The sequence below is a fragment of the Aulonocara stuartgranti genome (assembly GCF_965226115.1).
Source record: "Aulonocara stuartgranti genome assembly, chromosome: 14".
In the NCBI taxonomy this organism is placed as follows: Eukaryota; Metazoa; Chordata; class Actinopteri; order Cichliformes; family Cichlidae; genus Aulonocara; species Aulonocara stuartgranti.
Window position 1 is genome coordinate 18,013,737 of NC_138950.1, and position 16,165 is coordinate 18,029,901.

Below are 16,165 nucleotides of genomic sequence, written 5' to 3' on the forward strand. Positions count from 1 at the left end.
TAGCCAACAAAACAGATTCTCCCTATCTGGCTATTCTATTGCCACATCCATGCAAGGACTTTCAGCAGTTTAATTTCCCAATTTTGTGGTCTTGTTTGCGATCACGTAGTAGTGTTCAACTCAGCATTTTTTATTTTTCCAAAATCCACACATTGTGAAATTCTTTATCCAGGCTCATATTGGCTGTTTCCACATTCACGCAAGAAGAATTTTAGTTCCTGATTTTGTGGTCTTGTTTGCGATCGTGTGTGTGCGCACATGCGTGTGTTTTAACCTAAAAATCTAATACTGTTCAGTATTTGGCTAGGTAATTGTGGCAGTGTGCACCAACCACTCTGCATCTCTATTCAATTAGACATGCACAGAGATGCAAAGTGCTGCAGATGCCATGGAGTACCAGATTTTTTTCCCCACAGATTGTGAATTTATGTGCCTACGCTCATGTTTAGAGAACGCCAGTGCTGATGATGTTTTTTTTTTCATCTAATTTTTTATTATTTCATTCGTTTTTTTGTTGCAAAAAATTAATTCCTCTGTTTTGCTCTGGATACATACGAGCATTATGCAAACTTGAATGAATACAAATTCAGTAGTGTGAGCTGGATTCCCAAAACAAGCAACACAAAAATGAAGTCACATCACTGAAAAATTCAGTACAGTACATTTTTTACCTCTTCACCCACGACGATGACACTTGCTGCACAGCAATCAGCATGTATTGGAAGATGTCGATGTTTGGTAAGTGGGTGCATCTCTAATTTAATACCTTCAGTTTTTTACTTTGATTGACCATAAATGACATATCTTGTATTCTATTGTTAAAGATATACACATACCTATTTTTTGTGTGTTTTATCCAGAAAGTTTGTAATTGTATTTCTGCAAGTTATCATCATCGTAAATTTGTCATGCCCAAGAGAAATGAGTTTGATTCCGTAGCAGTTCAAAATTATAGTTGGCTCTAAATCTTTATTGGTGTTTTGCACGAGTACATTCAATATGAGACCCTGGACTGTGTGTTTTTGTGTTATGTGGATAATTTCTATCTTTGTTTTGTAAAAATCCCTTGATGTAAAATCAATAAGTAATAATAACGTCATAAGTAAATTCATAGAAATGTCATCAAAACTCCTGTATTTTATAAAATGGAAACATTTCTAGTTTGCACCTGAACACCCTTAAATGATTACTAAATAGAGCACAGACACGTTGTTCTAACATGTGTATGCAGTCAGAAGTATGAAATACACCAAGTACCCCACAGCCTGCAGAAATAGTGCGCGTGATGAAAAATATACCAGATTATACAATAATGATTCAGATTTGATGGCTGGCTTTCAGGACTAATAAGCACTGATGCGCCTTGTCACAGATGCCTTCCCTCTATGCTTTTTAATTTGCCTCATTCTCCCCTATAAACACTGTTTGCCAGACTTCGTTCAAACCTGACCAATGGTCTTAATTGCCGATCATCCTAAAGGAACCCACTTTAATGACAGCGTTATTAAGTGACTACGTTAGTACAGCATTTGAGCCCCTTTTCACAGAGAGTTCCTATGACTTTGTCCAGTATGTTCCCTCTGTGATGACTGCTTCATGAAGATATTTATAAAATATATATGCTAATAAAATCTAAAAAAAAATTAAATGACAGCAAACAACTATTAGAATTAGAAGTTCTGATTTTTAGCAAATAAGACTAAGACACATTATATTTATACGCACTCCTTAATTAAAAACAATCAAAAATAAATATAATAAAAAATAAACATTTCTATAAACATTAGTAAAAAAAAAAAACACTATATGTTTTTGTCCGTTTCTTTACTTGTGTGAATCTGTATTTGTAAATGTCAGTGCATGCAACAAGAGAGAGGATAGAGATAAAACATCTTACCTGTGCAAATTGGAGGCACTTAGAAAATCCCTGTGTGGTATCTCTTCACTTGAGCAAATTAGGTTATTTTCTAGCTATCACCGTTACCCTTTTTCCCCCCTGCTTCACGCCTTTTCTTTCTTGCCACAGCTCTTAAATCTCTTGTAACAAATGTCGTATTGCAACCTACACAGAAGCCCACACTGGTATGAAGAGTCAGGCAGAGAGATGGTGTTTCTCACTCAGTCTGAGTGAGAGTGACAGAAAGAGGGAGAGAGTAAAAGGGACCTACATAACCTATCTCCCTCAAATCCTTAGAAAAAGAAGTGCCCCCTCCCATGTATTTTCCTTTATTGTGTCTGGCTCCACACTCACTTCGCATGTGCACACTTTGCACGCACAAATGTATCCCTTGCAACATGCTGTGAAGACGTGTGTAGCAAGTTTTTATTTAGCCTCAGGGGTGAGGACAGCCTATTCTTTCTGCTTTATGTGCTCTATAAAAGCCTTGATTGCTGACAGAAACTCCGACACCTAAAAGGGAACAAGAAAGAAAATTAGCACCAGTGTAAAAAAAAAAAAAAAAGGGGGGGGGGGGGGGGGGGGCGCGATATTTACTGTTTGGTCTTCAGGGAAATGAAGAAGACTCGGTGTCCAGCTGCAATTCTATATATTCAGTATAACCAGATAAGCAACTGAGTTTGATGTAAGCTCACATATACTTGCTGCTTCTGCACAGTTTGCCAAACAATCATAAATTCATCCGTCTATTGTTATTTATGCCAAATTGACCCTAAACAAAATTAAAAGATTAAAAGTATTAATACTTCTAAAGTCATGTGCTGTCACTCAATTACCAATTCATCTTGCTTTTGCCTTTTGTGATGCAATGTCACCTCAGAGAACTACCTGCTGACACATCAACATAAAAAACATCAAGTAATCATTTGCTGCCTTTTCTCTTCCTTCATTTCCTGCTCTCTCTCACTCTTAAACACGCTCACTCTATATTTCTCTTTTAAAAGCAGCTCTTTATCGCTATTGTTGGGTGTGTGATGAGTATCTAACACTTGAGTACTGACCATTTCTCACTACATCAATTGAGGGCATCAATTCAATACCAGATGGGGCACTCAGTAGAACAAACTATTCTGACAAACCTATTGAGAGGTCTCACTATAAAAGATAAAAAAAAATAGCAGAGTAAAAGGAGACATATAAGGGAAAGCCGTAGATATGGATTGCTATATTTCAGAGGGACTTTATGCAACAGGTCTTTTTGAAGGTGTTGGTAAGAAACAATCCCTGCTTGTTTGGTCTGAGCCACAGCTCTGAAAGCTTGCAAAGAAACAGAAAGGGGGAAAAATAAACATAGAGCATCACAAAAAGATAAATGCAAGTTTGGCTGATAAAATGCCAAACATTTAGTTCTTAAAAAGTTTGACAGTTTTGGTTTGCCAGCTCCTAAACGTAACATCTTTCATATGTGGTCATGCATGGCTTTATAATATACTGCTCTGGTTCCTTAGACTAAGTAATTATAGATGCTTCTGTTCTCCACTGATATATGAATAAGCTTTCAGCATTCAGGCTCTGAGGACATAAGCACACATTTATTTAACCTTGTTATCGGTGTGTCCCAGCCGTCTGTGTAATTGAAAGATTGCCTGTGTGTGAAATTACTTTGTTGTAGAGCCATATTGATGTGTCAAGGATTGTATACACATGTAAAATTCATTGTGTGTATACAGTAAACTTTGCTAGCCTATATAACAAGTTTAGCTTTAGGACATGTGGATTTGTCTAATTATAATAATGTTTTCTGCTTCTCAGCTCTGTGAAAAAAGATAGACAATGTTGTTAATTTTAAATGTTGTTAATTGATTTGTTCAAAGTAATTCAGTCACTTTGCCATAAATGAAGTAGATGGAGATGGTTGAGCACGTGATCCATTGATGACCTGCCTATGGTGTAACCTGCCTATAGTGCAATGTCAGGTGGCTTATGTGCCAGTCTAGTCCAACCTTGTATTGGCTGAGAGGTTAAGAAAATGAATAGATGAATAATATTAATACAACAATTCACGCATCGGTAAAATAAGTGTCATGTATTTGCTCAAGTATGTCCACTGTCTTTATTCCTTTAGCAGAGATTTATTCATTTATTCATCGAGGTTTATTCTCGATGAAGTTGTCCTTGCACTTCCCTACAAAAAGGTCAAGTATGTGACATTGGCGGGCTGATGAATGCATTGACTCAGCATGCTTGCGCAGTGGTCAGGAAGAAAGAAAATGGGAGTGCAATTACAGTAGGAAAGCAATAATCATTATTTTTCTTTTATGGCTCAAAATGGTTTTATTTTGGAAGTTAACTACACAGAAATGGCAAAAGAAAATACTTAAATTACTATCCCAATATGAATGTAGTTGAAGTATCAGTATACTGAACACCAGTTAAGATATTGCTGAATCAATCATATATTAACAAGATTTAACCTTGCAATAGTAAGTAGGGGAAAGTACTCAGATTGCACTGTATAGCCTAGAAAAGTGTAAGTGAGAAAATGTACATCTAAACTTTCTTAAATACAAGCTGTAATATAATCCCGGGATTTGCAATTTGTATAAAATTGAAATGTAGTTATTGCCCTGAACAGTATACTCTTAATATGAATGCATCTGTTAATGTTACATCTGTAGTGACACTGGAACAGATTTGAACTTCTCAAAGTAAAGTCTTCTTTTCAGTAGGAACTGTGGAGGAACTCTGACATTATTTAGGAGAAAGAAAGCACAGAAAACACGACAACAAAACAAAATAGCATTACTTCAGGTAACCTAATGGATAAAAAAAAATACAAAAGTGAAAGCACAACAAGGGCGAAGGGAAAAAAAGACTTAAATGCACTCAAATATAAAACTGAACATTTTTCCTAACATGACGCTGCGCTTTGCAGAAATAAAGAGGACATATTCCTGTGATTGGACGGGCTGATGTCACTTCCCGTTGTTTTCATTTGTGTATCATATAAGCTAATTATGAGAGGATGAAAGAAAAGAATGTGCTAACCATTCTGCCCTATTTTCAACGTAAGACACTAAAAAACTTTCCTTTAGTTTAAGAGGAAGTCAGCCGAGTACTGTGCATATGCGACTGTGGGATTGTGTCATGAGACAGGAAGTGGTCATTCACCACTGAGAACTTTCCAAAAGTTGTTTTTTTTTGTTGTTATGTTTTGTGTTCTTGTGGTATAACAATTTTTTTTTTTTTTTGGGGGGGGGGGGGGGTATGTTTCTTTGAATTGCTGCTGTGTTTTGTTAAGTACTGTGGTGGTTTTCTTGTAGTTGTTTTGTCTGATGGGTTTATGTTTAGCACTTTGTACTCCCTGTACTTTACTCATGACAAAGTGTGCTACAGGGAGACACTAAATTGACACCAAATTGTCCCCACCAGGAAGTGTGTGTGCCTCGCATGACAACTTGGTTGATAATGGTGTCTGTGTGAAATGTGTGTGTGCTGAAAGAGAAAGACATTGTGAAGCTCTTTGTGGAAGTTTAAAAAGTGCTGTTGAACTGCAGTGTGTTAGACTGGGCTTCACGCAATTATTTAAATAAAGCCACTTGGGAAGATTGATGGTGAAATCACTTTTCAATTAAACTTCCTTCTCAAACATTTGAAATGTGACAGTGGTCCCCGAGTATAAAAGCTGACCATGGTTGAGAATCTCTTTTAATGTGTTGTTTTACATAATTTGTAGGTGTATTTTTAAACTAAATATCATGATTTTGGAAAATTTGTTGAAACGTGGGAAACACATAGGTAAAGCAGCATTTCATAGAAAAATGAGATCCCTGCTCAAGAGATAAATGCTGATTTTCACATTTACAGCTACCTTGCCGCTGAAGTACGATGTTTCGAGGGTGTAGCAGTGAAGCATGTCTGCCTTGCTAAATGTCACGGACAGTTTCGATTCAGTTCCCCTTGAGGACACGTTTTGTAACAAACAGTCATGGCAGATAAAATTGTCTTTCATGACCTGTCTCGGTTCTGAACTCTGTATGTCTGTATTCACACTCCACTGAAGAAGCACTACAGATATGCATCAGGGAAAGAGATTTTAACACATAACTCTTGTGGTTTGTTAGACTGCACCAAATAGGACTGTTTGCCCATCATTATTATTACTGATAGCCTACTGCCTATAAATTAATGTTGCCTCCTGCTGATTTTGTCTTAAAACAAGTCAATGCTGGAGGCTTGGGGACAGAATGAGCAGTGACCTGCAAGGACAAATGAGAATATCATAGTTGGATTGTGTTTGAGAACTGTTGCTTTTGTTAGCTCAGGCACTATTTGCTGCTGTTTACTCTTATCTGGGATGGCAGTAGCTGGATGGGAGCTCTCATTTACAAGGACACAAAGCTAATGCCTTATCACACTGGCCATTTTTGACTGACGCTGGAACTGCCTTGTAGTGCCTTATTGCTTTGTAAGTGCAACAAGCTGGCCATCATTATTGCATTTAAAATAATGTGAGACTGCAGATATTTTAATTGTGCTTTGACCTTCGTTTGACCTTTAGAACATGCACAAATTTTGGATGCTTTGGAGTATTCAGAGTGTTTGTGTTTTGCTGTCATTTTATATTATTATGGTTTATGTTTTAGTTTCATTAGCAGTCTTTAGGTTAGTCTGTCTTGAGTTTCTCTGTGTGTTCTTGTGTCTTGTTTCCCTTTTCTGTTCCCATGTTCCCTTCCTTGTACCATGTTTATTGTTAAAGACTAGTAGTTAAACATATGCCATTTTATGACCAGTAGTCAATGTAGTAAATTAGCTTAACAGCTGCAGGCCATATATTATCCTTTAGTTCTAATGGTGTGCTATGTATGTAGTTTAGTCTCTATTATACTCTTGAATAAAAGAAACATAATCATTTGTAGTTCATTAGACAAAATGTGCATTACTCTGTATCCTTGATCAGCTGTGAATGTCTGACACTGTTTTCTTGAGAATGTTTTATTGCTGAATCATGTGAAGAAGGCCATAAGAGGGAGACTAGGTGTCTGGGCAGAAGAGATAAAACCACATTCTTTACCCCCCTTCCAATTTCACACAGAAAGACAGGGAGGCAAGGTCAGGAGCCAGGCTCACTAAGAATTAGAAAAACATGTGAAGATGCAGCTTTTATGACAAAGAGGGGGGCTGGGATTAGCTATAAAAGTCTGTGAAAGTTGCCACCATTTTGAGACATGCTGTCGAACCTCTGCAGGCATCTCTCCCGTCCGGACGTTGTAATGCTCTTATTGTGAATTGTACCGAAATAAATGATTGTTGATTGAGCATATATACACCGAGTATTGTCCTTCCTTCAGCCCAAAGATTCAAAGAACTGCGTGTTTTCAACATTATCCATGTTTCCCCAGCCCATCATGTCTGTCATGTGCTCCCTCTCTTGTCTGCCTTTCTTCCACTCCTGTGTCAAGTGCATGTATCAGCTTTGTGTTCCATATTTTTCCTGTTTTATTGTGAAAGTCTTATGTTCCATGTTCAGTGTGTTTAGTTCTACTTCCCCTGTCAAGTCTGTCTAATTTGTCTCAGCTGTGTTGCCTGTGTACTTCCTGTTCCCTCATCATTCCTTGGCTGTATCCCAATTCAGGGTCTGCAGCCTTAAAGTACGCAGCCTCAACGGTCCTCAAGGGCCGCATACTCAAAGACCGCTAAGGCCGGAAGTGTGAGGCTTGTGAAATGGGACGGTCTAGCCTCCGTTGCACTGCCCAGGTTGCCTAGCAACCATGATAGCTGGAAACGTGTGGTTGACAGAAATGAAGGAGAACATGTTTTGTTCATTTGTTTGTTTGTTTCTACACGAGCTTTGTGTGATTTAATAAGTATCTGAGGCTGTGACCACAGGACTGTAAAACATGATTGTTGGGCTTCATATCTGTACTGAACAGTCATTTAAGATTAGCTAGTAAAAAACAAATAGTTAATGTTGTTCATGAGACTAAAGTCAGTGTAAATATGAGATGGCCAATATTATAGTTATTATATTAATCATTATTAGTTATTACCAGAGATGGGCAGTAACGCGTTACTTGTAACGTTCATACTTTTATTCCACAATCAGAGAGAAAGAAACAGAGAGAGAGTGCAGGACAGACAGACAGACAGGTGACAGTCTCAGGTGTATACACTGCTACAAAACAGGAGGATTTAGTGTTTGTGTTATTACGAGTGCTAAACAAGAAGAGTTCCCAGATGGTGCAGTGGACACATGCGTGACTCCTGCGATTAAAGCATCTTTCTTTCAGCTTAACGAGTGAACCATCAGCTCGTTCAAACGCACGTTAAAGTCCGTTTGGCTCGACACCACCGGACAGAGGCAGCAATATAACATAGCACAAGCAGTGAATCCTGCTTGTGCCGTGATATTCAGGACTACAAACCGAGCAGCATCACTGACTTTCAGCTTGTTGTGTTTGTGGATATATGACTGACTTTAATTATCCACAAAATCATCACATTCTCTGTAAGATTAAGGTCGACTATTGTATTATTATATTTTAAAGGCTTTGAAAGCAAGTAAAAGCTGAACGTACAAACATCGCTAATAGCAAATAAGTTTGCCGACATGTGGCCAACAGTAATGTTTTAATGTTCCTCATTATTAAACATTTGCACATAAATAAGTGACATAATATTTAGTACTTACTTTTCACAGTTTACTCTTCGGCCGCTCCGCTTCTGCCGTCTGCGGCAAAATTATCCACACCGACTGCCGCGCTATGAATTGTGGGATATGTTGGGCCACGAAGTCTACACTGCCACAGCCTTAAAATTCAGGGAAATGAAGGACGCATTTGAGGGCCACATTTCGAGCAGCCTTTGAATTGGGACAGCCTTCGGCGTGCCACTGTGACGTAATCGGCCTTAAAATGCGGCCTTTAAGGCTGTAGACCCTGAATTGGGATACAGCCCTTGTGTATTCAAGGCCTCTGTTTCCCTTTGTCCAGTGTTGTGATCTCCCTCATGGCTGTGTGTTTAGTTTCCTGTAAGTTCCAGTTTAGCTTGTAATTTCTCTGTTCCATCACTAAGGCTGAGTTTGAATTTATTTTTACCAGTGAAACCCTGTTTAGGTCCTATCCTGCTTGCTTTACATGGCTATCCATGACAGAAATACACAGATTCGGCATACTGCTACAATGCTTTGTGTAATGGCGGTGACAATTTTTCAGGCCACATTTGTTTTCATTTATTTTCAGTTTAGTGTAAAAAATCAGCTGGCTGCTACTTTTGTCATTGCTATTCTCAGGTTGGTAGACACTGTTCTGTCATCAGTTAGTCTGTTCACTGTTGACTAAAAAGGTTAAAACCTGTGTGTCACAGGCAGTTTGCAGTCACAGTTGTCAGACAGCTATTTGCAACAAAGTCAAGGGTGAAAATCTGTCAGCCCCATCAACACCATGAGAGGCCTCATATCGATGTCACTTCTTAACCTATTTGAGGTGTCAGTGTGGCAATTGAGATAACTCTAAGTTCCACATCAAAGCTTTTGCAAGTGTTAACAAGAACAACAGTATTGTTAATAAGCCCTAGATTATGCACCTTGCTACTAGCCATTATACTTTAAAAGCATATAACACAAATGACTTAACAGGTAGTTTGTAAGAATTAAGTGAAACAGCATTACACAACCTTATTCCTTTAACACAAATAAATTGCAGATTGGAAAATAAGATGGGTTGCTTTGTAGTCCTTAGTGTATGCTCAGTTTTCACTCCATCATCTCTGGATGTTTGTGTGTACCTCCCTTTTCCTGTTTATGTGTGTATGTGCAAACAGGGATTTAAAATGGCTAAAGCAAGCTTCCACTAAGAATTTTCAGCACTGTTTGGATGATGTAAGATATAAATCTGTAAGCCACAGTGAGGTCTGCTTTCTCTCTCTCTCTTCAAACTCGCCCTCGCTGCAGATCTGTATTGCTGAAATATATATGGAGAAAAAAAAGCTTCACACACAACTCCACCCCCCCACCAAATTATTTGCAATTCCCTCGGGCTTGTTACCATTTACTATATGTGCCTAATTATTTATGTGTCTGATTTGGATTCTCCTTTATTACCTTTTCTATTATCTCAGCCTCCTCAGATGTTGTCCCTTTATCCATTTGGATCATGCTAGATAAGGCACATCTAGGGGAAATTTTAAATCCTGGTTTTGTTTAGTTCCTTCTGGGTTTGACAAGACACCAAACAGAAGGCTTAATCGATCTGGCTGGTAGAACAGAAAAAAAAAAGTTCTCCTGCTGGTCTACAAATGTGCTGCGTTTGGCATGCAGCTGAGTGTAAAGCTTTGTTTTCTCCATCTGGCTGCAAGGCAGATCAGACCATACTGTGATTATTCATCAAACAGGCACAGCTGGAGGAGGTCATTCACTGGCAAAAATAAACCATGATGGCAGTTGGATGTTTATATGTCTGCTGTAAATAATTTGCATGAAAAGAGAGTTTAGATTATGGTCCCTTGCTAGTTATCTGTGTGTATTATAAATCCACACAGAGTTGGCTTTTTATGAAAATCCATTAATTGATGCCATAACTGAGAATATTGTTCATGCTGTTGCATGTGGGTGTTTGTCATGGTCCTGCGACCATGACTCAGTGACTTTATGTTTATGTACTTATTGTTATTACTTTCATTATTATTCATGGCTGTTTTGGGATGGTTTGTGTTTGGGATTTTAGACACTGGGTTCTGGGTTTGTGCTCCCTCTGTTGGTCCCTGGTGTTAGTGTTCCCCTGTCTCGTCAGGTTAATCAGGTCCAGCTGTTTCCCCCATCTGTGTGTGATTTCCCAGTGTCTCTTTGTGTATTTATAGCGTGTGATTTCCTCTGCTCCTCGTCGCGTCGTCTGTGTTCCTACCTGTGTTCATCCTCTGTGTTACCCTGCGTACTCTGCATCTACCCTGTGAAATCCTCTGCGTGCTCTCCCTGCTGTTCTCCCTTCGTGTTCAGGTTTGCCACTCCTTTGTGTAGTTTCACCCAGTTTAGTTCATCCGTAGTTCTGTTTTGCCATCTCCTCTTTATGTTTGTTATTATCAATAAATCACCCTCGCACCTGAATGAGTGCTGCGCTTTGAGTCCTCCTTCCACTCTCCACACGGCCGCTGCCCCGGACCGTGACAGTACGACACGACCACAACATGGACCCAGCAGCGCTTAATCCATCCAGGGAACTACGGGAAAATCTCATCGATGCCACACAGGAGCTGATCGACCTGTGGCTGGAAAGCCCGGGTGGCACGTCCCAGCGCGCTGTAGAGAGGCGGCTACAGCGTCTGGTGACCGGTCTCCCATGGCTTCTGGGCTCGCTTTGTTCGTGGGAGCGGGAGTTCCTCCTTCTGGACCTCGGTCTTCACCCCCCGTCTGCTTTTACTTCCGAGCAGTCCGAGGCGGTGAGCGAGCGACATGTTCTGGCTTCCCCAGATTCCGAGACTCTGTTTTCTGGGGCTATCCAGAGCGGGATGGGAGACTGTTCGGATCGCTTACCCACCTTCGTGGTAACGGACCCTTCGCAAGTGGGCGTGTACAGACCCTCTGTGAAACCGAGAGACTGTTTCTCTGCCGCTCCTTCTGAGCCAGGACTCTATCACCATTCTCCGGCTCAGTTCTGTGTCCAGCCACAAGCTTCCCAGTCTGTAGCTCAACCATTAGCCTCCCTTAAGCCACAATTTTCACACTGTTTTTCCACCGCCGTTTCTGAGCAGGGAGACAAACTGTTACATTACGGACCTGTTCCTCAACAGCTGGCAACATTAGTGACTGTTACTCACTCCGGGGCTTCCCCAGAGGCGGGGTTGCTGCCCTCAGCTTACTCTGGACCCCTGGTGGCCAAGATGCCAGCTGTGAACTGCACCGGGCTGTCACTGCCTGAGCAGGGTCAGTGCTCTGCGCAGCTGCAGCCCTCCGTATGTGTGCCAGAGGCCCACGTGCCTACTGGTTTTGTTTCACATGTGCCAGAGGCCCACGTGCCTACTGGTTTTGTTTCACATGTGCCAGAGGCCCACGTGCCTGCTGGTTTTGTTTCATGTGTGCCAGAGGCCCACGTGCCTACTGGCTTTGTTTCATGTGTGCCGGGGGCCCCGGTGCCCACTGGTTCTGCGGCTGTTTTCGCTGGGGGGCCCGAGGAGCCCGTCCAGTCTCCCGCTTCGCCTGCTGGGGGGCCCGAGGAGCCCGTCCAGCCTCCTGTTTCGCCTGCTGGGGGGCCCGAGGAGCCCGTCCAGCCTCCTGCTTCGCCTGCTGGGGGGCCCGAGGATCCCGTCCAGCCACCTGTGGCTGCTTCTCCACCTGTGGCTGCTTCTCCACCTGTGGCTGCAGCGCCGCCTCCTGCAGTATCATCACCTGCAGCGCTACCACCTGCTACTGCCACACCTCAGCCTGAAGCTTCAGCCTCGCCTGGTTCTGGTCCAGCTTCATCCTCACCTGGCCCAGCTTCAGCTTCAGCGTCTGCTTCGCCTAGCCCAGCTTCAGCTACAGCTTCATCCACGCCTGGCCCGGTTTCATCTTCGCCTGGCCCGGTTTCATCTTCGCCTGGCCCGGTTTCATCTTCGCCTGGCCCGGTTTCATCTTCATCTTCGTCTGGTCCGGCTTCATCTTCATCTTCGTCTGGTCCGACTTCATCTTCGTCTGGTCCAGCTTCAGCATCATCAGCATCGTCTGGTCCATCATCAGCATCATCAGCATCGTCTGGTCCATCATCAGCATCATTAGCATCGTCTGGTCCAGCCTCCGTGTCTGCATCGCCTGGTCCAGCCTCTGTGTCTGCACCCTTGCCTGGTCCAGCCTTCGTGTCTGCACCCTCGCCTGGTCCAGCCTCCGTGTCTGCACCCTCGCCTGGTCCAGCCTTCGTGTCTGCACCCTCGCCTGGTCCAGCCTTCGTGTCTGCATCCTCGTCTGGTCCAGCCTTTGTGTCTGCATCATCATCTCCGCCTGCTGCGGTCCCGTCTTCCGTGCCCTCAGCCTCGCCTGGCCCAGCCTCGTTTGGGTCTGGAGCTAAACGGCCGTTTTCTGGACCGCTGGCTAGGCTACTGGCCGAGCGCCGTCGCCTGACTGGCCGCCGCTGCCTTCCGCACGGCCGGCCCCCGGACCGCCATCGCCTGTGTGGCCGCCGCTGCCTTCCGCACGGCCGGCCTCCTGAACTCTTTACGCGCCGCCGCTGCCTTCCGCACGGCCGGCCTCCTGAACTCTTTACGCGCCGCCGTTGCCTTCCGCACGGCCGGCCTCCTGAACTCTTTACGCGCCGCCGCTGCCTTCTTCGTGGACGGCCTCCTGAACTGTGCTTTGGACTCTGCTCCCCTGTGGGTTTTGTGTTCATCTTTGTTTTGGGACTCTGGGGCCTCCGTCCGTGGTCGTGGTCCGGTCCCTCCGTCCTGGGCCCCCTGCCGCCCGCCCGGATCTGGTGGTGTGTTTCTGTGGCTGTCGGGGGCCAGCCCTTGAGGGGGGGGGGTACTGTCATGGTCCTGCGACCATGACTCAGTGACTTTATGTTTATGTACTTATTGTTATTACTTTCATTATTATTCATGGCTGTTTTGGGATGGTTTGTGTTTGGGATTTTAGACACTGGGTTCTGGGTTTGTGCTCCCTCTGTTGGTCCCTGGTGTTAGTGTTCCCCTGTCTCGTCAGGTTAATCAGGTCCAGCTGTTTCCCCCATCTGTGTGTGATTTCCCAGTGTCTCTTTGTGTATTTATAGCGTGTGATTTCCTCTGCTCCTCGTCGCGTCGTCTGTGTTCCTACCTGTGTTCATCCTCTGTGTTACCCTGCGTACTCTGCATCTACCCTGTGAAATCCTCTGCGTGCTCTCCCTGCTGTTCTCCCTTCGTGTTCAGGTTTGCCACTCCTTTGTGTAGTTTCACCCAGTTTAGTTCATCCGTAGTTCTGTTTTGCCATCTCCTCTTTATGTTTGTTATTATCAATAAATCACCCTCGCACCTGAATGAGTGCTGCGCTTTGAGTCCTCCTTCCACTCTCCACACGGCCGCTGCCCCGGACCGTGACAGTGTTATGATATTTGTATATGCTAAGTGTGAGTGAAAAAAATCAGCTGTGTTTTTATTCAAGGATGAAACAATTTTGACATTTAAAGAAGTTGGGGAATAATTAGTGAAATGTGAAAATTACTTCATCTGTGCTACACCTAAATGTATACAGATGTACAGCATATGAAAAAGAAACCTTTCCCTGTATCAGCTAATCTGTTTCTAACAGGGTTCTGATGCGCTCGTCTTTACAGTGTCGTTTCAGAGGTTTGCAGGCAGCACATCACAGGGTTGTGGTCTGCTCTTTGAATGGACCATTGCAACCATTTAATCAACATTATTGTCCCGTGGCTAGACAATGATTGTTGATTAATTTTAACCAAGGTTTAGCTCTCAGACAGATGAGACCATCTGACATCTGCCTAACTCGAGAACACTTTGGTATCTGCAAGGTGTCCTTGAGTCCTGCGGCATTAAAATGGGCCCAAATAATCATCCCTCCACCAACGTGCTTGACAGTTTGGACAGTTTGTGGTTGTGCTGTTATTCTGTGTTTGGTTTTGTCAAACCTGTTTGTTAGAGCCAGACATCTCCACTTTGGTCTCATCTGTCCAAAGGTTCAAGGTTCTTTATTTGTCACATGCAAAGGAGGTCCATTAGATGTTGGATGGCTGGAAACTTTCTTCAACTAAATGAGGAGAAGACTGAAGTTCTTGTTTGTGCTCCTAAAACTTTTGTACCTAGTGTTATGGAAAACTTGGGTCCACTTGCTACATTTGCAAAACCGTCTATCAGGAGCCTTGGTGTTAGTATTGACTCAGCTCTGACTTCGGATGCCCATGTAAAATCTTTGGTTCGCTCCTGTTTTTATCATTTGAGAAACATTGCTAAGCTGAGTCCCATTGTATCGCGCTCCGAATTAGAAATTGTCATTCATGCATTTGTTTCATCTCGTCTGGACTACTGTAATTCTTTGTTTACTTGTTTATGTAAAGCCTCTTTGGATCGTCTGCAAGTTGTTCAGAATGCTGCTGCAAAGCTTCTGACCAAGTCCTCCAAGTTTTCCCATGTCACACCCCTGCTGATTCAGCTGCACTGGCTCCCCGTTAAATTCAGGATCCAGTTTAAGGTTTTGACCTTGACTTTCAGGGCCCTGCATGGACAAGCACCAACATATATAAGTGAACTTTTGCATCCATACATTCCCAGCAGGTCCCTGAGGTCATGTGACCAGGGCTTGCTTGCTGTCCAGCACACGAGGCTGAAAACAAAAGGCGACAAAGCTTTTGGAACTGTGGCCCCCAGATTGTGGAACTCTCTCCCTTTGAGCCTGAGATCTGTGGACTCAGTGGTCGCTTTTAAAAAACAGCTAAAAACCCATCTTTTTAAACTTGCTTTTAGTTGATTTTTATTTTTAGGTTTTAGCTTCTGTGAAGCACTTTGTGATTTTTATCTTGAAAGGTGCTATATAAATAATATTTTTACTTACTTTACTTGTTCAAGAAATCTTGTGGTTTGTTTAGGTGCAACTTTGCAAACTTAATGAACTTTACATTACAGCCCTCAGTTAGCATGTTTAGAGTCTGAGATGTTGCACTTGGGTGTTTTGCAATTTCTCTGAGCATTGTGTGGTCTCATCTTGGGCTGAATTTGCTGGAATGTTCATTCCTGTGAAGACTGTAGCATTGTGTTAACACACAACTGATTATGCAAACTGCCAAAACCTCTGCTTCTATGGAGGCGGTCCTACTTGATGATCAGCTGATTTGATTAAAGGCACCCGACTGCTACTTACCCAATTAATACCTATGGAAGTAGCAAAGGTGTACTTAGCTTTTTTTTTTCTTTTTCATATGGCTATAGGCACAGTTTAAAGTGGGTGCCAGGTGGGGGAACCCCAAAATCAGGTGAAAAGAATCACTTATAAATAAGTCACACAATAATTTATTTTGTGAGGCTATGATTAGCTAACATGTGCTGCTACTCTGTTATTCACTGGTATTTGTGGGATCAGCCAGAATTCAGCAAGATATAAGCAGATGTTTCATGGGCTGTATAGCTGATTTACAACCCTTAGACACTATGGCGTTAGTATAAAAGCTGTAGGTCCATGAAACTCATCAGCATCATCACCTTAAATATAAATTGGTGTCTGCTACCCTTGATGTAACCTAACACTGACCATAAACATGTCTGCTATGGAGTCCAGTATATAGTGAATCACTGGGAACTTGACTGCAACATTGCAAACTA